The sequence below is a fragment of the Paroedura picta genome, chromosome 2, assembly GCF_049243985.1.
Source record: "Paroedura picta isolate Pp20150507F chromosome 2, Ppicta_v3.0, whole genome shotgun sequence".
In the NCBI taxonomy this organism is placed as follows: Eukaryota; Metazoa; Chordata; class Lepidosauria; order Squamata; family Gekkonidae; genus Paroedura; species Paroedura picta.
The window spans coordinates 146,498,388-146,525,621 of record NC_135370.1 but is presented as its reverse complement, the minus strand read 5'-3'; the positions used below and the strand labels follow the sequence as shown (position 1 = coordinate 146,525,621).

Sequence of the window (27,234 nt, the reverse complement as noted above, 5' to 3'; positions counted from 1 at the left end):
GTTTTGTTTCATTCAAAAACATGAAATCCCTGTTTGCTTCTTGACTAAAATGATTACAATTAGAAATGGCTTCCCAGATTAAGATCCTTGCTCAGGAATGAAGCTTGCTGGATGGCCATGGATAGGCTGGTCTCTCACAGCCTAACATATCTCATGGTGTTGTTTTGAGGACAGTGTGAGATAATTCTGCTCCTGATCACCAGACTAGAATCTCTGTATATGGAATTTGTAAACATTTAAGCTCGAAACTCAGCTTGTAGTGACTGTGTGTGGCCAGGGCCAGCATGCTTGATCCCATTCCCTGTTTTCATGTGTTTCCTTGTACTTGCATATTTGTAAAGCACTAAAAAACAGTGAATTGGATCCAGTGGGAAACCTTCTGGAAGGGGTTGATTATGCACAATGCCCAATGATGGGCCTATAATAATAATCACTCTCCCACCCAGATCATGGCTATTCTGTCAGGAGATCCACAACTATGACATGGTTCAGAGATCTGACTTGTGCCTTTGATGTCTATGCTTGGTGGTTGGAGAATGAATTCTAAAGGTCACACCTGGTTGATCTTTGGATTCTGATAGGATATAGATGATGAATATGTAGATGCTTTGCCTTTTAATAGTCTTGAGGGCCATACGGAGCTTAATGTGGATCAACTCCAAATCCCGATGCCAAGGCTTAGCCTTGGAACATGTAGCTATAACAACAAACAAGGTGCTGCTGTTAATTGCCTACAGCTTGCTCCAACACATCTGGGATTAACTGCAGAACTTCCATTCCAGATGTGACTTCCAGGCAGGCTTGAACTCCACTGTCTCTTCTTTGTAGCAATTTAGCATTTCTCACATAATAAAACAGATTTCTTCAGCATTGTTAACGGACCACAACTATAAGAGGATTATGAAAGGTGATACCCACAGCCAGTGACATGGTACCAGAATGAATAAGAAATATGGATGATATAATACTATGCTTCTCAGCTGAGTCAGCACATATATAAATTGAAATGAATGGATAGGGGTTCTCTTCTTAGCAGAGGTTTTTGTGACTTATTTGGTTGGTTACCATAATCACAAAGCACTCAGTCCGCAAGATACTTTTCCACAAGTCCCCTAAAAAATTATGTGAGCTTCACAATTGCACTAGCATTTATGGATTCGTATCCTTTCTGGGTTAATATTTCTGCATCTCTCTGCTGGTTCAAACAGGTTTTGCAGACCTTACATTTTCATTTAAAGGGAAAAACATTTCTGTCTCTTGGGGGGTGGGGGTGAAGAAAACATCTCAAAATGAAGCCAAAGCATTTCTGAGTTGTATGAGCTGCAAACAGCTCAAATAATAGCTCTCAACTCTGCAGTGCCCAGTTCATCTCCAGGAAGTGATAATTCTGACACCTAACAATGATGTCATTGACTGAGCTGACTACTTTTGCAAAAAATACATCCATATAAACTGGCTCAGTATTCACATTTTTGTTTTCCAAATTTCATTCAAACAGACATAAATAATTTAACCCACAATTCATTTCCAATGTGGTGGTGGTGTTGCTTTTAAGAATGAGCAATAATGTATTTTTCTGTAATTTGTGGTTTTGATTGCTGTTAATAATTAACTTCCCCATAAAAGAAAACCTCCATTGTGTCAAGAACCCCCCCCCATTGAACACAGAACATGTCTCATAAATCACTTTTATGTCTTTAAAACAGCTGACTTTACATTTTTATTACGTTATTTGAAAAAGTATCATTTCATCTGGAAAGAATCACTGTAAAATGTGATTGTCAACACAGCTAAACCAGTTTTCTGAAGAAAATGGCTGCTTATGAAGCTAAGGACTATAATTATGCCAGGATTTTCTTCACAGACATTAGTTACAAGAACCAGGAGATTTTGATGGGGATGTGCACAGGAAATACCTGGCAGACAAAGCAAAATGTTCTCTGAATGCAAAGCTAAGCCATTCCTTTTAGGTTTCAGAAAGCAAATATGTAATGATAAGCAACAATCTAGGCATTGAAAAGTTAGCTGATTTCTCCTGAAGTTTGGTGCAGTCCAAATAATATTACATGTATGTGCTTGTAAAGTTATGTTTGACAGAATTAGCTCTGTTTGTCTCTTCTTTTTATTTTTGGAAGTAAAGCCTATTAATTGCTTGCCCTAAGATCATGACATCATCTTTCTTTATTTCTATTATTATTTATTATATTTTCAGGGCCAACAATTTTTGGGATGCTTATCTGGACCACTACCGCAAAGAGCTTATAATGTCAAGCAGAGGCTAATTCTTGTAACCCAAGATCAGGCAAATTCATTGTGTGACACCTGGGTGTAGTCTGCACAGGGCTTTTTACCCAGTCCCAGTTTGAATGAATACCATCCCATCTACACTGAATCGGATTTGCATTTGATTTGGGGCACTTTAAATTTTCCCTCTGCAACAAGCATGATTGATTCGTGGTGACCCTGCCTTTCCCCCGCGATATCCTGGAGTGGATATAAGCCTCGCTATTTGAAAGACCACCATGAGTAAATGTGTAGATGGCTCCTTTTTGCAAAGTAATTTACTGCTCTGTGCCTGGGAGCAAAGGAGTCTTCCCTGATTGGCCAGGGCGTCAGTTAAAGGACTTTCTGGTTCCCAGTTGCAAGGCTTCCCTTAAAATGACTGTGCTCCATAAGCCCTAACTTCTCTCAGCAGAGATTTGCCTCTTGGATTATTCCCCCTCCTCTGCTGTCTCCAATCCTCCCCCCCCCCCATTCAAGAAAAGAAAAAAAAGAGCCTCCTGCTGTGCTTGCCTTCTCTCCCTATTCTGAGCTCCCCCAATCACGTGCAGAACACTTTCTGTTTCAATGGGGGGAGGGAAGACCTGAGTTCAAATTGATCTGAATTCATCAGGATCCACACTGGAATAAACAAAGTGCAGAATCAGCCCAGATCCTACAGCAGAAAGTTATCTCATGGGCAAAGGGCCAAAAAAAAAGGGGGGGCTGATCTCATACTACATAAGGGTGAATGCTCTCAGCCTCCTTTATGATGGGTCCAACAGATTTTTGTGTCTGCCCTTATATGATTATGCCTCAAGAAACACAATGCCAATGATAAATCCATATTTAATCTTCAGTTTTCTGTGCAATCCTACATGGGTGAGCCAGCTTCTAATCTCACCTGGTGAGCCAGGTTTGATTCCCTGCTCCCCCACAGCCTCACCTCCCTCACAGGGTGTTTGTTGTGGGGAGATGAAAGGGAAGGCGATTGTAAGCCGCTTTGAGACCCCTGATAGAGAAAAGCAGCATATAAATCCAACTCTTCTTCACATGCACAGATCATTTTCTAGCTTTAGAACAGTAGGGGTGTGTTTCTTCCTCACAATATGTGAAGTGGCCTTTTCATGCCAAAATCCTCATGTGATGTGGAGAAATGCCCTCTTGTCTCAGTTCTCTTTGCCGACAGGATCTCCTCCTAACACCATGTTCTGTATATGTACAGCTTTGTCTCTCATAAGAGTTCATCAGAACCCTCTTCAACAAAAGTAAAAACTAAACCTAACAATATGTTGGTTCCAGTTCCAATAAACTATATGGACACATTTTCATGGGCTCCTGCACCTATCAATTCAAAACCTGTTTCTTTAGAGGAAATGATGACATTACCCTCATTCCACCATGGACTTTTCTCCCTCACGTTTTCTAATGAAAGAAGTTGATCAGGAAGACATTGATTTGCTACCATTAGCTAAGAGACATCCTCTTGTTCCAAAACTTGTTCCAAAAAATTGAACAAATAAAACCTTCTGAATATGGGACTCTTTAGCCTGCACCCTTCCCACTGGTTCTATGGCAGGCTCCCTCCAATGTATAGCACTAAATGTGGAGACTATTATTATTACTAATACTATTATTATTATTACTATGGTATTCAACATCCAGTTCTGGCCACCTGGTTCCAGCTCCAGTTCTGTAGTTATTCCCATCGGGAAACACATGATGCTTTAGATTCAGATGTGGGTAATGATACCCCCAGTTATGAACATACTTAATTTCCCCTGGAGCCATGCCATTGCCCTACAATACTGTAAGGGATTCCACTTTTTGAATGAGGATTTAAGACTATATTCAGAGCTGGTATTATGGTTGGCTAAATCTTTGGGAATAGATATAATTTCCTAAAGATAAGATTCTTAGACCACTACATTTTGATATTTCTGTCCTCTGAACCCAAATTTTAAAATCTCAGATTGCTTTTTAGGGTTTTTTGCAAGGAGTTTCAATCTGTTCTGTGCATCCAGAAATAATTGGGTTATTTGTTTCCCATCTGAGTCCCAATAAAGGCAAAGCAGCTTCTGTTCATCCATTCTTGAGATGGATTTTTAGCACCATTAGGCTGTGTTATCAGTAAGCTGAAGTGTCTTGCCCACATCACATATTGGCACTTTTTACTAGAGCTCAAGCTTCTTCATCAGCCTTTTCCCACAGAGTACCCCTGGCTGACATCTGTGGAGCAGCCACATGGGTTTCATCCAACATTTTTGTGTGTCATTACTCTGTGGGCATAAATTCAAGGCAGGAGTCGACAGTGGAAAAGGATGTACAGCATTCTTTGTTTGAGATCCTGACTCCCACTCTCTCAGTGAGAGCCAGCTTGTTGTAGGGGTTAGAAGCGTGGACTTCTAATCTGGCAAGCCAGGTTTGATTCCCCTCTCCTCCCCCATGTGCACCCAGCTGAGTGGCCTTGGGCTCACCACAGCATTTATAAAGCTGTTCTCACTGAGCAGTAATATCAGGGCTCTCTCAGCCTCACCTATCTCACAGGGTGTCTTTTTTAAAACAATTCCTTTATTACAATTCATGGGCTACACTGCAGGCATAACCAAGATTCACCAGCTCCTTCACAGCCAAACCTGGTGGCAGAAATTGCTTCAACTTTTCACTCTTTCCCTGATCTGTGACGATGAGTGTATACAGATACCGGCTGCATCACACCTTGAATTTCACATTATCCTTAAAAAAAAAATCTTGGCAGATTTTACATCTTTCCTCCTGGCTGTCTATAGGAAATCTTTGATCTCTTCAATTTTGTGAGGCATAGCGACAGGTTCTGGCAACTGCCAAGATGCCAAACCCAAAGAACCTCACAGGGTGTCTGTTGTGGGGAGAGGAAAGCGAAGGCAGTTGTAAGCCGCTTTGAGACTCCTTCAGGTAGAGAAAAGTGGCATATAAGAATCAACTCTTCTTCTTCTTCTTGTTCAACTCCCACAATGGGACTGCAGAGAAGACTGAAGATGAAAATTGGGTTGCACTTATCTGTGCCTGTTGTTCAAGTGTCTTCTATGCAGGTGCACATTCCCTCCCTCTTGCCCTGCTATGAGCGAGTTATTTTTCTTGTGAAGCTTCTGATGTGTCAGGAGAACTGAGTGAAGGGGGTGCTTCTTTCCCACAGCTTTTGACAGTTTCAGTGGGAAAATGCCACCTTGCTCACTTTGGAGAGGAGCAGCATTCTAGTGCTGTAAAGCTAGAAAATTCTTCTATATGGATGGCCTGCACAAGCACAATTCTACTGTGTACTTGCACAGAAGATGTTCAATGAAAAATAGTTACATGTAAGGGCAGCCCTGTTTAATGATTGTGAGTACTGAATTAGATGGTGGTGTTTTGTTTTGCCTTAATTAATCCAAAAATAAATGAATAGACACACTAGGATTATACATCAGTGCAGTGAAGCATATGGTGCTAAGTTACTATCAGAGGATTTAAACCAATGGAAGGGAGACTTTGGGAAAGAAATCATTCTCCTGAAAGACTCAGAAGGATAACAAAGTGGTGAGATGAGAATATTCAGGGGGTCATTTGAAGCATTAGGAGCAGTAAGGCAGAATTAACTCCTGACTTCCATGCTTATTTTTTTAATCTTTATTTCCATTATATTCTTTTTCCCCCTGTTATTACTTTCTTTTTAGTTTATCTATTTTGAACAGCAATATTAACTATGTCTCTGATCCTCTGTGTGCATACTCTCCTGGGTAGGAGTTCCACTGAGTTTAAAAAGACTTACTTGTCACTCAATATGCAAGGTCAGACTGAACAAACTTACTTGCAGGAAAGTCCCCTTGAACTCAGAGGGGCTTATTCTGCAAGTGCCATGAGCCAGCACCGCATCACATCAGGATCTAGGGGAGCTGGATTCCCTCTCTGATACAAAACTTTGGCTGTCATACTCTTTCATGTTACTCTATCTCACACGGTTGTAGTGAGAATGAAAAATGGGAATGGTATGTACCCCAGGTATCTTGGAGGAAGGGTGGGATAAAGAAACAAAACTACTGATTAGATAGGATAAATACAGGATTGGGCTATGTGAATGAAGGTATGTAGTAATATCTTAAAAATTGGTTGTGGCTTTTACAAAGGTAAATATATTGGTGCAGAGAGAAATGAAACCTTTAATAGTTATACAGTCCCTACATGTTTTACGTGTAGCTTTATCAGGGGAATCTAACAACATGATAAAATATAGAACAAAATCCTTATCCGTTGTTCCTCTTAATATTTGTAAAAAGCCCTGGGATGAAGAGTGTCCTGACTGTCTGAGATAGAATAGGGCCAATTAGGGTGCCAATCAAGCTGGCTGCACCCTGATTGGCCATCCCTCTCCAGCTCCTGCCCTCCTTCCCTGGACATTTGCTACATAGTTCTCAGATGCCTGAGAGAGACACACAGAGAAACAGAGAGCCCATCCAAACCGCAAACCAGCCCTGATTACCTGCTATGGCTCCTGCTGTGAGGGAGAGACAGACAGAGACAAACTACAAATGACTCTTGCTTCCCTGCTATGCCACAAACGAGCCCTGATTACCTCCTATGGCTCCTGCTGAAAGAGAGAGAGAGAGCTGCACCTGCCAGTGTCCTCTAGGTCCTAGCGCCCATTGCATTCCTGGTCGCAATGGGCTTTCTTGCTAGTTGGTACGTAATTTTTAAAATGGGTAAAACACAGAACATTTTCACAGAGCATGTCCAGAGTGTAATTCATAATAAGTTGGTATTAAGAAAACCACAACAACATTAACATGTACTACATAGTAGATATTTTATACAGAATAATTTGGAAATTAAAAAATCAAAGTCACGTCTTCATTTTGCCTTTACGTGGTCCCCTTTTTCTTCACTGTGACTTTTACAACCCATTCAAATGAAAGCCTTGCTATATTCAGTGAGGTTTGTCCTAGATAAGTGTGCCGCTGAAACGTATATTACTAGTATCCCTTTCTCTTCAACATGAGCTTAGTAAAACCCAACATTGCATTAATGTAGCAAAAAAACTAAATGTAGAGTAATTATATGAGAAGGCAATGCTTTGGAAGAGGAAGCTAATTTTCCATGAGTTTTCTGCAGATGTTCTTTTTTAAGAGCATTTAAGATTGAAGGTTGCTGCATTTGTTATTAATCTTTCCTTTTTCAGTAGACTTCTCAAAGTAATGTTTCTGCTTGCAATTTCCATCACATAAATGAAGCAGTATTTGCATAATTCTGATATATCTCTCCAGTGAACTAGATGCTTGTAAACTGACATGACTGATCACCAAGTAGCTATTAATCTAAATGCAAAGACACTGACATGCTCTTTTCTGTATCCAAATATGGCTCCAATTAGTCATAAATCCTTGACTATCATAGATTTTCTACAGGATTTACTTGGAATAAATAAAGATAAAATGGAGAGTTCACATTTCTCATGTATTATTCCCCTTTATGTTAGTACAAACTGTGTTTGTATAGAAATAATTTTTCTATTGGTTATAAAACTGGATTAGGAAACTCAAAGCAATTTGGCAAGATTCAAGCACAATGGTAAGTGATCTGCTGGGTATTGCTATATTCCGTACTATTTATTATTTATGCTGTGGAGGAAAAATATGATAGGTCTTTGAAGAAGAAGAAGAGTTGGTATTATATGCTGCTTTTTCTCTACCTGAAGGAGTCTCAAAGTGGGTTACAGTTGCCTTCCCTTTCCTCTCCCCACAACAGACTCCCTGTGAGGTAGGTGAGCCTGAGAGAGCCCTGATATTACTGCTCTATGAGAACAGCTTTATCAGTCCTGTGGTAAGCCCAAAGTCACCCAGCTGGCTGTAAGTGGGGAAACAGGTAAGCAAAACTGGCTGATCAGTTTAAAAGTCTGCGCTCCTAACCATTACAACAAGATTTATGATTAAACTGTGAAAGTCACAATCAGACCCAACTGGCATATGGTGTCTCGTTGACTCAATGGGCAAGATGTTGGCACATGTTCAAAGTGTCCAGGGAAAGCAGAGAGATGAGAGCTGGTATGTTGAGTAGTTAGGTTATCAGATTAGAATCTGAGAGACCCAGATCAATGTGCCCATTTTACCTTGAAAGCTTGCTGGGTGACCTTGGGTCAGTCATTGTTTCATACCCAAACCATATTCCAGATAGGTCCTATCAAAACAACTTAAATATGCTGTATGCTAATTTGCTGCTCTCATGCTTGACCTATATATAACGGATATGAACTGGCAACTTCGATTTCAATGTATTTGAAGAAATGTACAAGCACACAGAAACGTATATATCTTGAATAAAACTTTGTTAGTCTTAAAGGTGCCTCTGGACTCAAACTTTGTTTTGTCGGTGGGGGTGAAATAAAGGAGAGGAAAATGGTATGAGTTGCATTAGGTCTTCATAGGGAAGAATGGCTGCTGTTGCTCTGACTCTGAGGGGGCAGGGAGAATGGCAAATAAAGGACTTGTCAGATTGTGCTATGGCTAGGGTATCAAAGCTACATCATCTCTGCTTGGTAAATCCCATTAAAGGCAAAAGTGGTTTTTGTCGTGTACTTCTATTTCAATAAAATAACATCCTTCCGAGGTCGGTAAAATGAGTACCAAGCCTGCTGGGGGGGGGGGGTAAAACGGTAATGACTGGGGAAGGGAATGGGAAACCACCCCGTATTGAGTCTGCCAAGAAAACGCTAGAGGGCGTCACCCCAAGGGTCGGTGCTTGCACAGGGGATACCTTTACCTTTTAGTATGATTTTTGGGCATTCGCCTACGAGTATTCTAATGTGCATAAGGAAAAACTGTATGTAGTTCTCTTAAATGTCAGGGGGGAAATTCATTCATATAAATGGAGGCTGTCTCTTGGAACTTTCATTTAGCCACAGTGCAGCAGCAAAACTGCACACATTGAAGGTCTACATACAGTGCAGTCCTAAGCATAGCTGCACACTTCTAAGCCTCTCGCTTCAGTAGACTTACAAGAGTATTCCTCTAGCCAGCTTCAGCTCTTCAAATCTTTGAAACATATTAAAAAGTTCAAGTAGCCATCTGGATCCATGCAAAACAAAATCCAAATGCAACAGCAATGTAATAACTTTCATTAGGACCAATTAAAAGGTTATAGAGTACAGAGCAAGCTTTTAAATCCCCCAGTCCCTTTTCACAGTGCTGGATGACTTCTGGAGAACTTGCTCATTACTTTGGGATCTTTTAGCTGGCCTTAATAAAAAGTTTTACACTGATGTTAAGATGGATAATTTTGAAAATCACTTTCTAATGGAAAACACTTTATATGGTTATGTTAATTCCATGAAGAATCATAATGTGTTTGAGGTAATCACTGTGGAGTGGATGCAATGCTTTCCCTCTGCTAAGTGAGGAGTTCTACTCCAGTGGAAGGAGACTTAACAAAAAGGAGGTTGTATGGTCCAACCCATGAAGTCCTCACATGGGCAATGCTTCTTGTCCAGAACTGCCAATCTCATAATGTGTGGGTGATTAGCATGCTCCTGGATGTGCCAACAAATGTCGTTGAAGAAATAAAATACTCCCTGGCAGTGCACTGTGTCAGCATGACAAACCTTTGGTGGCATACTGGAAATCCCAAAGCCTGCAATCGCATACCAGGAAATAGTTCCTTCAGCTCTGGTAGAAATATGGCTCATAAATTCTTTCAGGATTGCCCCACTTACCATAATTGGTGTTTTCCTGTAGGGGGATCTAATCCTCACTGCTCATATCGGGTAGTGCCTGCTGCTGACAGGAAGAATTAGGATTTCCCTCAAGTGTAAACAAAGAGAGAGAAAATCTTTGTTTCTTTGCAGCATTTTCATTGCCAACATTTATCTTCCATTGTAAAGCAGCGTGTAGCTAGATTTTGCATATACATTTATAATATCAGCATATAGGGAAAGTAGCATGGTTTTGAACGAGGCATGCTGAGAACTTCCCAGCAAACATACTTCCCAAGTGAACACATCTAAATTCCCTTGATTATGGTTGAAGCAAAAATTCTGATTGAATCAGTTCAATAGTCCTTTACAAAGTTCACCTTGAATTTACCAGTAAGCCCAATCTCTTTGCACCTGCACACAGCCACTGGGATTCCTAGGCCAGGTGGTAGAGGCTTGGGGCTGCTTTTTCCTGGTCCAAGAATGAAAAATTCTTATTTACCAGAGAAGGAGCATGTATCTCCTAGGTCATGGCTGGGTCATTAAATTAACCCACCAAAGTAAAGCTAAATCATAGAGTCATTTTCTGTTTGTCCCCTTTTTTGTTTTTGTAGTGTATCTTTTAAATCATATTGACTTCCAGGCCACAGGATCCCTTGCTACCTGGAGTGCCCTCAAAAGAAAGCCTGAAATGCCTTAGGAGGCGTAAACCTCCTTTAGCCCCATTCCAGGCCACCTGCATCTGTGGATGATTTTGGGCCTCCCCACCTGGGTCGGCCTCCCAAAAAATTCCTGCCACTTTCTGAGGACCCCATTGTTGGGAAGTTTTCCCATTACCTGAACTGCCCTTCCCTAGTTAGGCCCTTTCCCTTTATCCTCTGCCAGCTGTGACAATATGTGTAACATTGCAAACCATAAACATTGCAAACCACAAACAGCCCTTGACCCATTTCAGTTGGGCTTCTGGCCTGGACATGGGGTGGAGACAGCGCTAGTCACCCTGATGGACGACCTCCGACACCAGCTAGACCAGGGCGGGTCAGCGCTGCTCATACTGTTAGACCTATAGGCAGTGTTTGACACAGTAGACCATGAGCTCCTAACTCACCGCCTCACCAACACTGGAATACGGGGAATAGCCCTCAAATGGCTGAATTCCTTCCTCCGGGGCCGTGGACAGCGGGTAGTGATAGGAGAGAGAATATCTAACCAACACCAGCTCACATGTGGAGTCCCACAAGGAGCAGTCCTCTCTCCTATATTATTTAACATCTTTATGCACCCTCTGGCTCAGCTGGTATGGAGGTTTGGGCTGGGTTGCCACCAATATGCGGATGACACCCAGCTCTTCATCCTGATGGATGACTGCCCTGACTCCCCACCCAGAATCCTTAGCCAGATGTCTAGAAACAGTGACAAAATGGATCAAGCAGAGTCACCTGAAGCTCAATCCTACAAAGTCAGATGTCCTATGGTTGGGTAGGAAGGGACCATGGTAGGAAGCGCGTCTGCCCACCCTGGACGGTGTGCAGCTCTCACCAACGCACTCCACCGGGAACCTGGGCGTGATCCTGGATGCTTCCCTTACAATGGAGACCCAGGTCACAAAGGTAGTACGGCTGGCATTCTACCACCTCCGCCAAGCCAAACTACTAGCGCCCTACCTGGACCCAGAACACCTAGCCACAGTGATCCATGCGACAGTCACCTCTAGGCTGGATTTCTGCAACTCGCTCCACGCAGGCCTACCCTCATCCTTGATCCGGAAACTACAACTTGTGCAGAATGATGTGGCCAGGATTCTCACTAAAACATCATGGAGATCCCACATCTGGCCGGCACTCCAACAACTTGGCTGGCTCCCAGTTGAATTCCGGATTAAGCTTAAGGTTCTGCTAATCACCTTTAAGGCCATACAGGAGAAGCGTGTCAGACCTCAGCAAGGGCCAGAGCCTTCTTGGTCCTGGCCCCCACCTGGTGGAACGAGCTCCCTGAGGAGATAAGAGCCCTGCCCGAACTTCCACAGTTCTGCAGGGCCTGCAAGAGGGAGCTCTTCCATCAGGCATTTGCTTGAGACCGACTGACTCAGAACACCTGCTGGTCCCCCCAGACGCCCACCCATGACTCTTCCAATGTTACTGTTAATTGTTATTTATATTAAAAATGTGGTTTTGTAATCTTTTGATGCTTTATTGAAAGTTGTTTTGATGTTATAGTCTGTATAATGTTCCATGTAAGTTATATAATGTTCAGTGTAAACCGCCCAGAGCTGCAAAGAAATGGGTGGTATAGAAATCTAAATAAATAAATAAATATAACCCCCATTGGCACAACACTCCAAATACCTCATTAAGAGTAGGGTGGGTGGGTGAGAAGCAGCTTGTTTTGGCTGGCCGGGAAGAAGAGGCTGGCTGCTGAGCATGTGGCGCCTTATAAAGGCGCCACCCACACTCCACCCCTATCCAGATGTAGCACATCTGTTCTGCACCAGCATCACCCGTCCTAGGCACTCACTGAGAGCACCATCCTGTCCCGCCCCGGATGCCACTGCTTCAGTGGCAGCCGCATTAATTTGCGGCTGCTTTGAATCATAGAGTTGGAAGGGGCCATACAAGCTTTCTACTCCTGCCCCATGCTCAATGATATTCAGGGCTTTAGAGGTTCCTGATATCTTACACATAGTTTAAGCCCATTACTGTTGGTCTTATCCTCTGCTGCCAACAGGAACCCCTCCCTGCCCTCCTCCAAGTGACAATCTTTCAAATAGTTGCATTGGCTAAATTGCATAGCTTGCATTGTACACCTATAACATTACTAGCATTTATTCGGGGAGTGATTGCTGGATCACAAGATTAGCATGTTTCATGGATATACATTTAATGGCACACTTAGACACCTAAGTAGTAATTTTCAACTCAAAAACCTCAAGTGTAATATGCTTTGAATTTCTTTATTTAAACCCTTCAAATCTGCAGGGGGGGGAAAAGGGGGGGAGTTGTTTTTAGAAGATGGGGTATAGGCTTGTGGTATAGGCTTGCTTACCCAGATCAGTTTAGTGGATCACAAAGGGCACAGGCCTGATCTACATAACTCCTAATTTGTGAACTGTGCAAGGACAACTCCTACTTTGGCCTGCTGTAAATGAATAGGACTGGCATGGTTTGAATTTAGGAAGGTCCACATAAGACAGCAGGGAAGGATCCAGTGGGAAAGCTCATGGAAAGAGTTGGTAAAATACATCTTTCTCTACTTTCCCCCTTCTTGTGGCAGTCTGCTATTTGTCCTGAAAATCCTCTCTTATTCTTGGGAGAACCTCAAAAACAAAATGAACTGCAGTACATAAAATGGCAGGGATGATGGGAAATCAGGAAAATCACCTCCCTCTCAGCTGCCGGCTGTGTGTAGTTTTCTCAATCCTCTGAGAGAACTTAGTGAAGGAGAAGTGGGCTTTGCCAACGGTTTATAGGGGTTTCCCAGTGAATCAAGTCCAGTGCATAGTTATTATGCACTGGTGATAGCAGATGTCAAGTCAAACGTTTGAAATTGGGATGTTTCAGAAGCCTACTTTTTTACATTAATTACAAAGAAAGTAGGATTAAGCAAACCCAGCATACTTTCCAGCCTAATTTATAGATCAGGAGTTACTTGTGTTTAATATTTTAGATATGCACAGAGAGACAGCCTGGTGTAGTGGATAGGAGCAATAGCCTCTAAATGGGAGAACCAGGCTTGATTCCCTACTCTTCCACATGCAGCCAGCTGGGTGACCTTGGGTCAATCACAGTTCTCTCAGAGCTCACTCCACTCTACCTACCTCTCAGGGTATCTGTTACGGGGAGAGGAAGGGTAGGTGATTGTAAACCACTTTAAGACTCCTTCAGGTAGTAAAAAGCAGAGTACACTAAACCAGTGGTCCCCAACCTGCGGGCCGCGGCCCGGTGCCGGGCCGCGGCTCCCTCTCCCCGCCCCCCCTGCAGTAAAAAACTTCCCAGGCCGCAAGCTTGCGGCCCAGGAAGCATCTTACTGCGGCAGGGCGGGGAGAGGGAATCAGGGCGGGCCGCGCCCACTGCACTAAACAACTCTTCTTCTTGATATAGTTCATAAATAAACTACAGTTTAAACAAATTCCAATAAAATACACCAAGCACATTAATCCCTATATATCCCTAGGATATATAGGAGTCTCTTGTGGTGCAAGGTGGTAAGGCAGCCAACTTGCTGTCTGAAGCTCTGACCAGGAGGCTGGGAGTTCGATCCCAGCAGCCGGCTCAAGGTTGACTCAGCCTTCCATCCTTCCAAGGTCGGTAAAATGAGTACCCAGCTTGCTGGGAGGTAAACGGTAATGACTGGGGAAGGCACTGGCAAACCACCCCATATTGAGTCTGCCATGAAAACGCTGGAGAGAGTCACCCCAAGGGTCAGATATGACTCGGTGCTTGCACAGGGGATATCTTTACCTTTACCTTATCCCTAGGATATCCCTATATATCCCTAGTAACTGGGCTTTTATCCATTGGACTCATCTTTCAAGTCCAAAAGTATGGGCTGTTTGTCCTACTGATGTCCATGCTTTAAATAGCAGGAGAGAAGGAGAAACACTCAAACTAGATGTTACAAACAGGCGCTTATCTTCCTACAAATAGAGTTGAAAATTTAACTCAGTATAGGACTAAATCCCACTGTACATGGCCAGTATATAAGCTGAATGAGTGAATAAACAAATAAATGCTTTCATCAGGTCTGCCTGCCCACAGCACATTGGTTCCCTGTTCAATAGGGACAGCATTTGGGGTGGCATTTTGGTAGCATTGCCAACTGCAGACTGGGAAATTTCTGGAGATTTGGGAGTAGATCCTTGGGAGTGCAAAATCTGGGGAGGGGATTGTATCCTTGTATTTGATGCTGTTAATTAATTATATTACAGAGGAAATAAAGATATTCCCCTGTAGTTTATACATAATTTTACCTGGTTCTTGGGGAGAGTGCATAGACATGCATCTGCGCTCCCAGAAGATTCCAGAGTTTTCTTTGTAATTGGCAAGAAGAACTTTCTGAGTTTTTGGTGTAGCCTGTCTGTGGAAGGCTGGTGCACAGCTTGGTCTCAGGTGATCCATAAAGAGGAATGAGGTCTTGGGAAGTCAAACCATCCCCTGACAGGCTCAGTGTATCACCCTTCTTTTGACAGAAGCTCTTTGTTTGAAACTGCTGGCAATTGCAGCCGTTTCCAAGTTAAGATAAGAGCTAGCCTTCTCAGGTAATGTCCTCGATCACACCTGATGACAGACTTTTGCATGCAAGTTTTTTCAGGTGTTCTGTTTGTTCAGTAATCCTTCAATGCCAAACTTTTCTAAATAGAGAGCAGGTCCCATCAGTAATGGACATCAGCCATTAAGCTGGTAATATTTGTCATATATCAGATTACGACTTTGTTATTCCAGCGTGATGAATGCCTGTTTTGCTTTGAAAAAGATAAAGTGCAATACGTTTAGCAGTATTCCAGTACTTTGGCTTTAGAACCTGACTCCAAGCAAACTGAATTTAATAGGGAGAACAGCCTTTACTATTATAGCTTCTGGTGTATCATGCTCTCTTCTGTTACCCAATAACTTTTTTAAAGTTATGTTAACAATAGTCAAAGGTTAAGAATTTTAACAATGCTATTCCCAGGTCATATGTATTAACAAAAGGGTTAGCTGATCTGGGGCTTGTTCATAGTATTTTGTCACCCCAAAGAAGGCATACTCATTGCTTTCTTCATGCCATCAGTGACCGAGTCTATGCTAAACCCTGCCAGTGCTCTTGAGCCAAGTTTGCAGCAGCACACATTCAGAAAGTGCTGCCTGCCAACTCCTACTTGGCCAATGGCCAGGAGAATATAAAGACCCCTAGGTGCATCACCGCCTTCCCTCTTGAGCTTTCCAAAGAAGTAGTTTGATTGAAGAACTTGCCTTGAGCAGGTCAGTCAGTGAACTGTGAAATCTATCTATGGCTCAGAATACTAGTGGCTTTATCAGAATGATAGTTTCCATTAAAAGGAAAATTATAGTCTTTGTGTTTACTATTAAAAGCCAAACATATCCAGCTGTAATTGTTTAATTTATTTAGTTTTTAATTTTTATTTATTTACTTCTTACTTTTGGTATCTGAAGAACTGTGCGTGTACATGAAAGCTTATGCCGTGAATAAAAATTAGTTGGTCTTTAAGGTGCCTTCGGATTAAAATTTTATTCTGTTGCTTCAGACCAACATGGCTACCCACCGGATTTATTTACTTTATGCTCCACCTTACCCTGTGAAGTAAGTTAGGCTGAGAGTTTGTGCCCAGCAGACTTCCATGGTGGAATGGAAATTCAAACTTGCCTCCCTCTGGTTTGGGCTCTGCCATTTTGGTTTACTACAGCAATCCAACATGCCTCCTGAATTTGGTAGACAGAGTGGTTTGCAATTTCGTTTCAAACACAGGGTTCTTAATGTTTTAAAGTTTTTTTTTATATTGACAAATTAGTTTTTTTTTATATTGACAAATCAGTTTTCTGAGAGTGTGGATGTTCCCTGGATTTGCAGAACTTAAACTGTAGTAGTACTTGGCCTTGTTGTACAGATTTTAACTACTGTGGACAGGCTATAACTATTGAAAATCAGCTTTGTCACAATGCAGTCAATGTCAATTCATTGAGTAAAACTGTTCAGAGATATTAATCTGTGATGTTCTGCTCTTATCCTTGGATATTATGGCTATCTTAGACTTGTGCTTAAAATATTCTACCCAAGTTGTATCTGCTGCTCTCATCTGCCTACATTTCGCACAGCTGTTTCTTTCAATAGGGACCAATCTAAGTATTAAGTGATATAGAAACCTTCCTTTCCAGTTGCTAGTTTAAACAAGAGTAATTATTGTGCACATGGGATCTAGAAAGTTACAAAGCCATTTACAAATGCTATTATTTATCAGGGAATAGGATTGTTTTCCTTTTTGGAAAAAAAAATATGAGCGCGTTTCTGGTCAATGCTTTTGTTGTGAAAGATCTGCAAATACTTTTTACGCCCACATGGACAATTGGGAAGGGTAAAAAATGTATCTGGAAGTACATTCAAAGTGCAGTGGCAACATATACACAAACTTCTATAAAGAATTTCTACTATAATTTTAAATCACCCTTGTTTTCTTGCAGCATCTACCTAATACAACTTGTAAACCTGGCATGTTACCATGTAATTTGTATGTCTTGCTCAGTGGCCACCAGATATGAGGTGCTTTGGAAACTAGATATGGTCAAAAGGTGGTCAAAATCTCCTAAAAATAAAATTATAAATGTTTCAAAACAGTAAGGAGGCAGAAGAACTGAGTCTATATGTTTCAAAATGATGCACTTTTAGTAATATACAGCCCAATCCTAAAACTCTGATGTTAGTATATCACTGATATTGGCACAGCACTGGCATCACTATTCAGTATCCTTTGCCTACTATGCACAGGACATATATGTGAAAGAATCATCCCTCAGAATGCATGGCTGTTGCACTGGAATATAGAGCAATCCCACAGCAAGCCACTAATCACAGAGTGGCTATCATTACTACACCGAAATATTTTTTTTCCTGTTTTTCCTGTTTTAAATTGTTTTCTGTTCTCAGATGTTGTTCCACACCATTGACTGATACTGACCTGTATAAGTGAACCACAGTGGCTGAATTAGGAATCCAATCTCATCCAATCTTTCCCTGGTGCCACTACAGCTACTGTTAGTGGATCAGGGCTTGTTGTTGTTGTTAGGTGCGAAGTCGTGTCCAACCCATCGCAGCCCCATGGACAATGATCCTCCAGGCCTTCCTGTCCTCTACCATTCCCTGGAGTCCATTTAAGTTGGCATCTACTGTTTCAGTGGCTCCATCCAGCCACCTCATTCTCTGTCGTCCCCTTCTTCTTTTGCCCTCAATTGCTCCCAGCATTAGGCTCTTCTCCAGGGAGTCCTTCCTTCTCATGAGGTGGCCAAAGTATTTGAGTTTCATCTTCAGGATCTGGCCTTCTAAGGAGCAGTCAGGGCTGATCTCCTCTAGGACTGAACGGTTTGTTCTCCTTGCAGTCCATTGACCATTGACCTCCCACTGCTAAGGGTGAGGAAGATAAAAGAAGCCATCCGGGTGGCAGCTCCCTACAAACTAATTTCTATTGAGACGGATAGATGACAATACAAACCGACAGCCTGCCCTGCCTTACTACCTTCAGTTTCTGATTGGATGTGGTAGCTTCTTCTTCCTGCCTGCTTGGAGATAGCACAGTGTGTACACACACACACATTTATGATTTGCACTGTCCTGAGGAGAAATAACAAGACCCCCAAGTTGTCCACCTGCATGCCAGATGCTTTCCTCACTGCTAGAAGCCTCTGTTCTGACTTAGGAAGCAAGCAGTCCAGAGGTCTCCTTGTGAGCAAGCATCTTCCTTCAGGTGCTGCTGTCTCATCTTGCTTCCCCCAGTGCTTTGCTCTCTATTCCAGCAGTAAGTAAGTAATGGCTACATTGCATTTAGGGAACAGGGACTGAACAAGGGACATGCTCAAGTGCAGGATGTTGGGGGAGGGGGCAAGATAAATGCCCCCCCCCCAAAACATCTGTTTGGAGGACCACTGGTTTTGTTGGAGGATTTCCTTCAAGGATGATTTGTCCATTGTTTGCATCTGAATCAGACAAAAAACAAAAGGGCGTAGCTTCATTCCAACATATCTCTCTTGTGCTGGAAAGGGCTTTAGTTATTTGGCTTTCAGAGAAATACCCTTTTATGGCAAATTTCAAAGCGAATATTTTCTATATCTGATGGTGTGCATGCACACAAAAGCTTTTACCTTGAATAAAATGTTGCTGGTCTTAAAGGTGCTACTGGACTCACCTTTGACATAGCTTGTTCTACCACATGGATGCAAGTGTGATCCTAAGCATATTTGTACATTCAGTGGTGCCTATAGTCAAGTTAGTCTGAATAGGGTTGTTCCCACAGTTCTTAAAGATGCAAGTGGATTGACCTACAAAAACTTAAAGGAAAAAACTGCAGCCAGAGCTGGATGGTGGGTCTTTGTTCATAAAGTCACCATGCGTCAGACTTGATGGAACCTAACAACAACAGCTACCAACCGGCAAACTCTGGCTCTGGTGCTATGGGCCCCGCACATCCTTAAACTGGGCCTGCGAATAGTCAGGGTAGTTAAATGGAAAAGGGTAGCTGAACTAGCATGATAGTTGAATAAAAGCTCCATGGAAAGAAGCATTATGACTCTTAATGTCAGATCCTGGGGGCAAGGGAAAGTCATCATTCTGCCTAGCTTGTAATGTACTGCTGCAAGCAAATGTGGATGAGATAAACCTTTGGTCTAATCCAGCAAGTCAGTAAAGCAAATTAGACTGAAGCAGAATGGAAGGGGGGGGGGGATTTTCATAGTTAATGTTTGTTTCCTGTTTTGTCATATAGGCCTCAACTATTCAAGGTTAAAGTAAACCAGAAACAATTATCAATATATAGAAGGATCATTTTTCATACCAGTTTTGTCTTTCTTCTGCACTAATTTCTCATACAGTATTTTGTTTGATTTGATGCCACATTATAAGAAACAGAGTATAAGCATCAGAAGGCATGTGGGAACAGAATTTGACCTTTTGTGTTTGGGGCATTCTCAGGGAGAAAAAAAATAATAGAATAATGGAATGCAATGAACAGAGGGTTGTTGGAGCATTTCTGTAATTTGATTATTTATGCATTTCCCCTAAATGCAGAATCCCTTCAGAAATATTTTATCTGTGAGCTTTATTTACTTAGCTGTAAAATTTCCTTGGGCATCCACATCAATGCTGAACTTCTGAACTATTTTTTCAAGAACATATAGATATTGTATCACAAGTTAAAGAACTAATAAAGTTAATCTTGTATGTGCAAAGTTGTACAGCTCTCATTACCAGCCGTTTAACATTAGCTCATTGTTGGTTTCTCCTATAAGCACTTTATCCCCAAAACAGGTCTAAAGACCAAGTTGCGGGAAGGGGGTCTATTTACATGTGTCTGAATGTTCAGCCTGGAGAAAAGGAGGTTGAGAGGTGACATGATAGCCCTCTTTAAGTATTTGAAAGGTTGTCACTTGGAGGAGGGCAGGATGCTGTTTCTGTTGGCTGCAGAAGAGAGGACACGCAGTAATGGGTTTAAACTTCAAGTACAATGATATAGGCTAGATATCAGGAAAAAATTTTTCACAGTCAGAGTAGTTCAGCAGTGGAATAGGCTGCCTAAGGAGGTGGTGAGCTCCCCCTCACTGGCAGTCTTAAAGCAAAGGCTGGATACACACTTTTCTTGGATGCTTTAGGATGCTTAGGGCTGATCCTGCCTTCCATGATCCTCCCAGTTTCTTTTACTTAGGCCACATTGTCTGCTTCACTCTTTCTTGCGTTCTTATGAAGTACAGCCTGTTTTTTTCTGCACCATCCCATAGGCCTAATGAAAACCCTTGGATGCTTTCAGCTTGCATAGCTAGCATACAGTGACCTGACACAGGAGATCTGTGACTGGATCTCCTCATTTTGAAAATAGCCTTGCAAGGCCTACTTGTCATGCCATTGTCTAATACAAATTGACTTCCCCAAGTGACTATTGGTATAATGGTAATGATGGGGAAAGACAGCCCCTGCCTGGTAACATGGAGAGGCCAAGTCCAGAAGGAGACCGATCCTCTACACTGCCCAAAGAGATGAGAAGGTGGCAGTGAGATCTTATTGGAGCCCCTAGCAGCTGCCTGAGAATACCAAGACTGTGTGATTGTTTTATTCATGAAGCAAGAGTTGGGCATGTCATTGGCTTTTTTTTTCTTATAAAACAAAGTATACAAATGAGAAGAAATGTCCTCATCTTTCACTGTACCACACTGTACCTCATTTTTATCTCTGCTCTAGTCGAAGAGCAGTATCCACCCTGGGCTAGAAGGGAGAATGCTTGGTTAGATGGGAGGCAAGGCAAGGTGTAGATCTACTTTCCTGCCTAAAAACTTTATATTTGAATAGGATACAGAGCTGCCTAAGGTTGCCAGCTCTCTGCAAATGTGGCAAATATACGTATTAAAAAATCAATGTCAGTAGCATTACAACGTCACTTCTAGGAGCCACCTAGAACTGACACAGTAGGTCTAGGAATCTTAAGAATCTATCCACATTGATATTTCTGGGTGTTCTCTAGAATTGATGTATCAATGCTGCTAGTGGTGTACCTACCTATGTCCCCCCCCAACCCTGCTGCCTATGGCGTGGCAACCCCAGAACTGCCCAATCATGTGAATTAACATGGCCTTCAATGCTCAAGTACCACCCTCTTTTCCATGAAACAAGGTCAGGTATTACACAGCTGCAGTGGAGTTACTTCTATGTGTTTTATTCTGCTAAAGAATGCAGCTTCCTTAATGCTGAGAATGTATTCATTCTGCCCAGTCTGTTATTTTGAGCTCACTAATCTGACTTGGCTTCACTCACTTTGAATTCTGTTTGGAGCTGACTTTTAAAAAATGTGAACACAAATCCATTATTTACTTTAGCGGAATACTGAATGAAACTCTAATTGTGTGTTAATGGTATAATATAAACTATTTCAGGCTTGTTTATTTATGTATATGTATAATTTTGTTTTACATGGATAAAAATAACACCTTAAAAGGAAACATCTATCTTCTAAGACAAATAGGGCTGTGCTCTAAAGTGTTATCGCCATCTGAATCCCTGGAAGGCAGTGGGCTTAGACAAGGGTTATTCTGCATTGGGCTGCACTGAAAATGCGTTTCTTGGTATAATTCAGACAAAGGTACTTCAGTTATGGCTTAACCCTAACTACAGTTATTCAGAAATACGTCTCATTGATTTTGATACAAATTTGCATCTAAATAAGCAAATGCAGGATTAAGGTACAGTAATTTATGGCTCCAGACTTTCTCTTTTAACTCCTGGGGAAAAAGAGGGTACCCCATATCCTCCTGGACTGGAATCATTATTTCCATAAAATAACCCCGAAGACTTCCAACATCTGGAGTGTTGGGAAACCTGAGGTCATACCTGAATCAGAGAATCTTGTGTGGCAGCAGGTTTCATTACTACTAATTGACTCACTACCCCAGCTGTGTTTACCTATCTCAAGCCATTCAGAGCTGGTGATCTTTGTTCCAGTAACTTTGGAGTGTGTTTTACTTTCAATTCATCAGCAACACTGGAAAAAAAAAACTTTTGGATAACATCCAAAATGACAATGGGAAGTGCATAATGGAAGAACAAGTCTGTTTTCTTCATTTTTTAAAAAAAAGAAATTGATATTACTCTGTGATTTCCAAAGTTAATGGGAATATTATTGAGCAATCAGTTATGGGGAAATGAAGGCTTATGTAGAAGCACAATTAGAGTTAAATACAAATGGCCTATCAGATAATAAAGCATTAAAAGACTAAAGGGCTTGGGGGAGGGCACATCCCCTCATCTGTGGAATGTTGGTGTATCAGTTACCACCACTCTCAGTAAGGTGCATATACATCACACACACACGATTATTAAAGTGCTGTGTGTAGACATGCTGACTGGGGGAAAGGATAGGCTTGGGAGGAACGATTCAATAAATATTAACAAAAATCATGTTTAAAACACTAGGCCCAACCCTAACTTCAAGTCTGTAGGTGCCAGCAAAGACGGCCATAAAGAACACAACACTGTTTCATCTTTGATTTTCCATGCAGTCCCACATTGAGAATATACATGCACTAGCCAGCCAGAGAAAAAAAGAGAGCTCTGTAGGTCCAAAAGGGCACCCCTCTTTTCATGTGCATGATGTGTTTCCTGCCGAAACTGACACATTGAGGAGAGTGGAGTCCCTTCCCCTCAGTTCTTCCCTCACCGCCGTTAGGAAAAGTCATTCTGCAAAGCAGTTGCATTTTTTCTCCATCTTTTTGAGATGTCCCAGTGCTCCCTGTAAGACGTGTGGCATGAAAATTGCATTGACTACTGAATGTTTGCTGTGTCTGTCATGTCTTGGGGAATCTCACAATGTGGGTTCTTGTCACCATTGCTATTGTTTCACCATAAAGCCTGCAGAAATAGGATGTTTTGCTTTAAGGTGGCCCTTTGGGAGATGGCCTTGGCCTTCTCTGATACTGCCCCATCAGCAAAATCATCTTGGCTGGAATTGGCATCATTCACTAGATCAGTTTCATCTTCCTATCCACTTTGGCATCAGTCCCAATCACTGCTGCCAGCCTCACCCCAGTAGAGTGCATCAGAACTGCCACCCAAGAAGGCTCATGTGACAGACCCAGAATCTGATCCAGAGGTTCCAATTTTGTTGGAAGCAAAGGATTCAATCCAACACACTAACCACATGCCAAACTGAATATATTAAAGAAAAACATATTGTGAAACTGATCATAATTGATATTTTAAGACCTATCTTCGGTAAATTCAGAGAGACAAAGTCCACAAAACAACTCACAGAGCCATTCCGCACCCAATTTAAAAAGTGAGAGTCTTACCCTTTGCAAATGTCAGATTTTTGTGTTTTGCACAACGTTGTAAACATCCAGCATTACATCTGCAAACCGGCAGCAACATCCTCCATTTTAAAGCACTTACAGGGGTATCCACAAAACTGGATTGCCCCTGCCAGGTAGCACTAGCAGGATGAAAGCAGCTAGCAAGACACTCACACAAGACATGTGCGTAACCAAAGTGGCTGAAGTAGCGAGATTTCCAGCTCCAGTGCCTGCCCTCAAGCCCACCTCCCTCTCTCTTGACCCGGAACGGGGCTTTCTTTTTTTTAAAAAAACTGCCTGGAGCAACAAATAGACACAGAATCGCCTAGGCAGAGCACAAAATAAACTTTCTCCCATCAGTTTGCCTATAAAGCATGCCTCTTCCCCACCCTCCCAAAAAATTAACCCCCTCCCAATTTTTTTAAAAGCTTCTACACTCTGGATTGCAAGAGGGCTTGCAGTAAAAGGATCCCTATGCATCTATGAATAGATGCATATTAGTTTAAATGCAGAAGTCATTTAAAAAAAATTGGGGGCAATTTAAAATTTTCATTTGCACCAAGCATGATTGATCTGGAGTGACCCTACCTTTTCCCCACAATATCCGGGAATGGTTTTAACCCTTGATATTTGAAAAATCTTCATGAGTAAAGGTGCAGCTCTCTGCTTTTCCCCCAAACTAACTTGCTGCCAAGCCTCCAATGTTGTACAAAAGCCCTGATTGGCCAGGGCATCAGTTCAAAGGCTTCCTGGTTGTAAAATTGTTCTCCCAAGATTTATTTTTTCTCTTTGTTTCCCTCTGGAATCTGTTTTAAAGTGACTGTGCTCCAGAACCAGCAGAGATTTGCCTTGTTCTCTGAGAGGCTACTGCTGCTGTCTGGCTGACTGCTCAGCCCCCTTTCCCCCTCCCCCGCTCATTAGAGAAAGAGCCTCATGCTGCTTCTCAGACAGTCAGAAGAGGAGAAATAAAACATGCCAGCTGGACTTCCTCCACCCTCCCTCCTCTCAGCTTCCCGAATCAAGTGCAGAACACTTTATGTTTCAAGTCAAGGGGGAAAGTAATGAGGAAGATCCAGGTTCAAATCGATATGAATTCAACAGGACTGATAATGGAATAAACAAAGGAAGTGCAGATTCAGCCCTGGGCAAAACAGGAAAATTTGTTTCAAACATGCATTGGAAGTGCATTATCCAACCTGTGCAGAATGGTCTGGATTACATGGGGTGTTCCTGCTAGCTGGGATGGATAGGGTCATGTAATCAGGAAAAACAAACTTTTAATTTTTTTTTACAAAAGTGTTGAAATAGCTGCTGCAAAAAAGGAAATGATCAATCACGGCCAGTAGTTACCACAAAAGGGAAAAGGTAAGGATTGGGAAGGCTGAACATTTCAAGACACTAAAGCACTCCCTTTGTAACAAAAATGTATCCTTACACATTTCATTCAGCCCTAATATAAACATTTTAAGAATCTGTGTTCATAGAGTAAATGGAGGATCAAGATGAATATATTTTGATGCCAACTGCTTTGGCAGTGATTCATTTGCATTGTTAAGATGCGAATCTTGGAGGTTACTGATCTGAAACTAATGCTCCTAGAACTTGAAATGTCAGTTAAAATGTTTTTAACTCAAATATTTTTCTGAATATCAGGTTGGGAAGTTTCCAGAGGGAAATGGGAGAATTTTGCCTATGGTATTGCTTCAAATGTGAAAATGAAGAAATCTATGATGATGGCCAGTGGATCCAGTACAAGGAAAACTAACCCATGATGAACGCTCAATGTTAGTGCATGAAATGAATCCACAAGAAGCAAGGCTGCCATCTTCCTGCAGGAAAAAGGGTGCTTCCCTGGATGGGCAACTGGTCTAATCTAATAGCACTGCTCTTATGTTCTTCAGATGAGCTGTTCAACCTCTTTTCAATACAAAGTCCTAATGATCTGTTTCCATCTTGTGATAGTGCGGGTGTTATGTGTGTGCACTGAGAAGACAGATGTGTTGTCCTCTAGTGGCTGAGGGAATAAGGAAGACAATCAGATGTGGACAGTTTCCACAGAAGTTGTACAGAATCGAGATTTAAGGGGGGGGGAGTTGGCCACTGAACTGATAGTAAAAAGTTCTCTTCCATTGACAAGGTATAGATACTAATTAGATGAGAATCTGTAATATTATTCCTTGGTTTCTCACAGTGGTAGATTGATCATACTGCTGACTTTATGAAATTCATACAGCTAAGATTTTCTTCAAAAATCAAAATAATGTTTTTCTTTATTATCACTCTCTGAAATTGCTATTGACAAGGCTATGTTACTATTGTAGACCTCACATTTTCCTACTGCTCATATGTCTGCTGCCAGAGCATCCCAACACCCTCCCCCAATCAAATGGTTTGTTTATCACAAACTAAATTTGTGACCTGGGGATCTATTAAAGCCCAGGGCCATTCTGTACGCCATTAATGTAGAGCAACGCTTACCCTTTGAAGACGCTACATTTTTGGCATTCACATGACATTGCCCACATCCCATGGCATGGCAACAAATGTCTCGCTACATCCACCATTTTATAGCGGAAGTTGTGGAATCACAAAAAGTGGATTCTCCAACCTATATAGTATGAGCTACTGGAGAGCAACCAGCAGGCTACCATGGGTAGAGGTGAAGAAGCACTATCTCTGCCTCCAATGTCCTGCCCTCGCACCTGCCTCCCTCTCCCTTCTCCCGGGGATGAGAGTTTGTTTGTTTGTTTGTTTAAGTGAACTGCCTGGAGCAATGAATAGGTGTGTAAGCGTGCAGGCAAAGCCAAAAAGAATTTTTTTCATAGTTGTCACACAAAGCATGCCTCTCTAAAGTCCCCCCCCAAAAAAAATCAGGAACAAGATTATTTTTCTTAAGTTTCAAGATTCCATAATTGATGGCATTCAATAAGCACCAGGCATCTATAATTAGATGCATAGGCTTTTCAGTAGAGAAGGTTTGAATTTTTAAAAAATTAGTGGGCTTTGCGGGCCCTTAAAAACATTGAGAAAGAGGATTGGTTGCCTGGCTTGACTGACAGGTGGGAAAGAGTTGCATGTAAAGCGCATTGCTCTCTTCTGCCTTTTCAAGCAGGCAATGTGAAGTATAAGGAGTGCGAAAAGACAGCAGATGAAAGCGAGACAGGACGAAGGTGAGGAACTGCTGGAGGTGCAATAATTTTTAGCGCTGTGCCATTACACTAGCGTAATGGAAAACTGGGCAAATGAGAACAAGATGCAATTTAATAAAGATAAGTGTAAAGTTCTGCATCTGGGTCAGAAAAATGAAAAGCATGCCTACTGGATGGGGGATACACACACACAGGTAACACTGTGTGTGAACGAGACCTTGGGGAACTTGTGGATTGTAAATTAAACATGAGCAGCAGTGTGATGCAGTGGTAAAAAAGGCAAATGCTATTTTGGGCTGTATCAACAGGGGCATCACATCAAAATCACAAGATGTCATAGTCCCATTGTATACCGCACTGGTCAGACCACACCTGAAGTACTGTGTGCAGTTCTGGAGGCCTCACTTCAAGAAGGACGTAGATAAAATTGAAAGGGTACAGAGGAGAGCGATGAAGATGATATGGGGCCAAGGGACCAAGCCCTATGAAGATAGGTTGAGGGACTTGGGAATGTTCAGCCTGGAGAAAAGGAGGTTGAGAGGGGACATGATAGCCCTCTTTAAGTATTTGAAAGGTTGTTACTTGGAGGAGGGCAGGATGC

General features: G+C 42.0%; 1 protein-coding gene and 1 pseudogene across 4 annotated transcripts in view; one reads left to right on the top strand and one right to left on the bottom strand.

Moving 5' to 3' along the window:
- Positions 1-27,234, top strand: part of SLC25A21 (solute carrier family 25 member 21) — a 365,160-nt gene that overhangs the window by 275,803 nt on the left and 62,123 nt on the right. The gene's annotated exons all lie outside the window — the stretch shown is intronic.
- On the bottom strand, positions 4,834-5,081 carry LOC143830967 (large ribosomal subunit protein eL38 pseudogene; annotated as a pseudogene).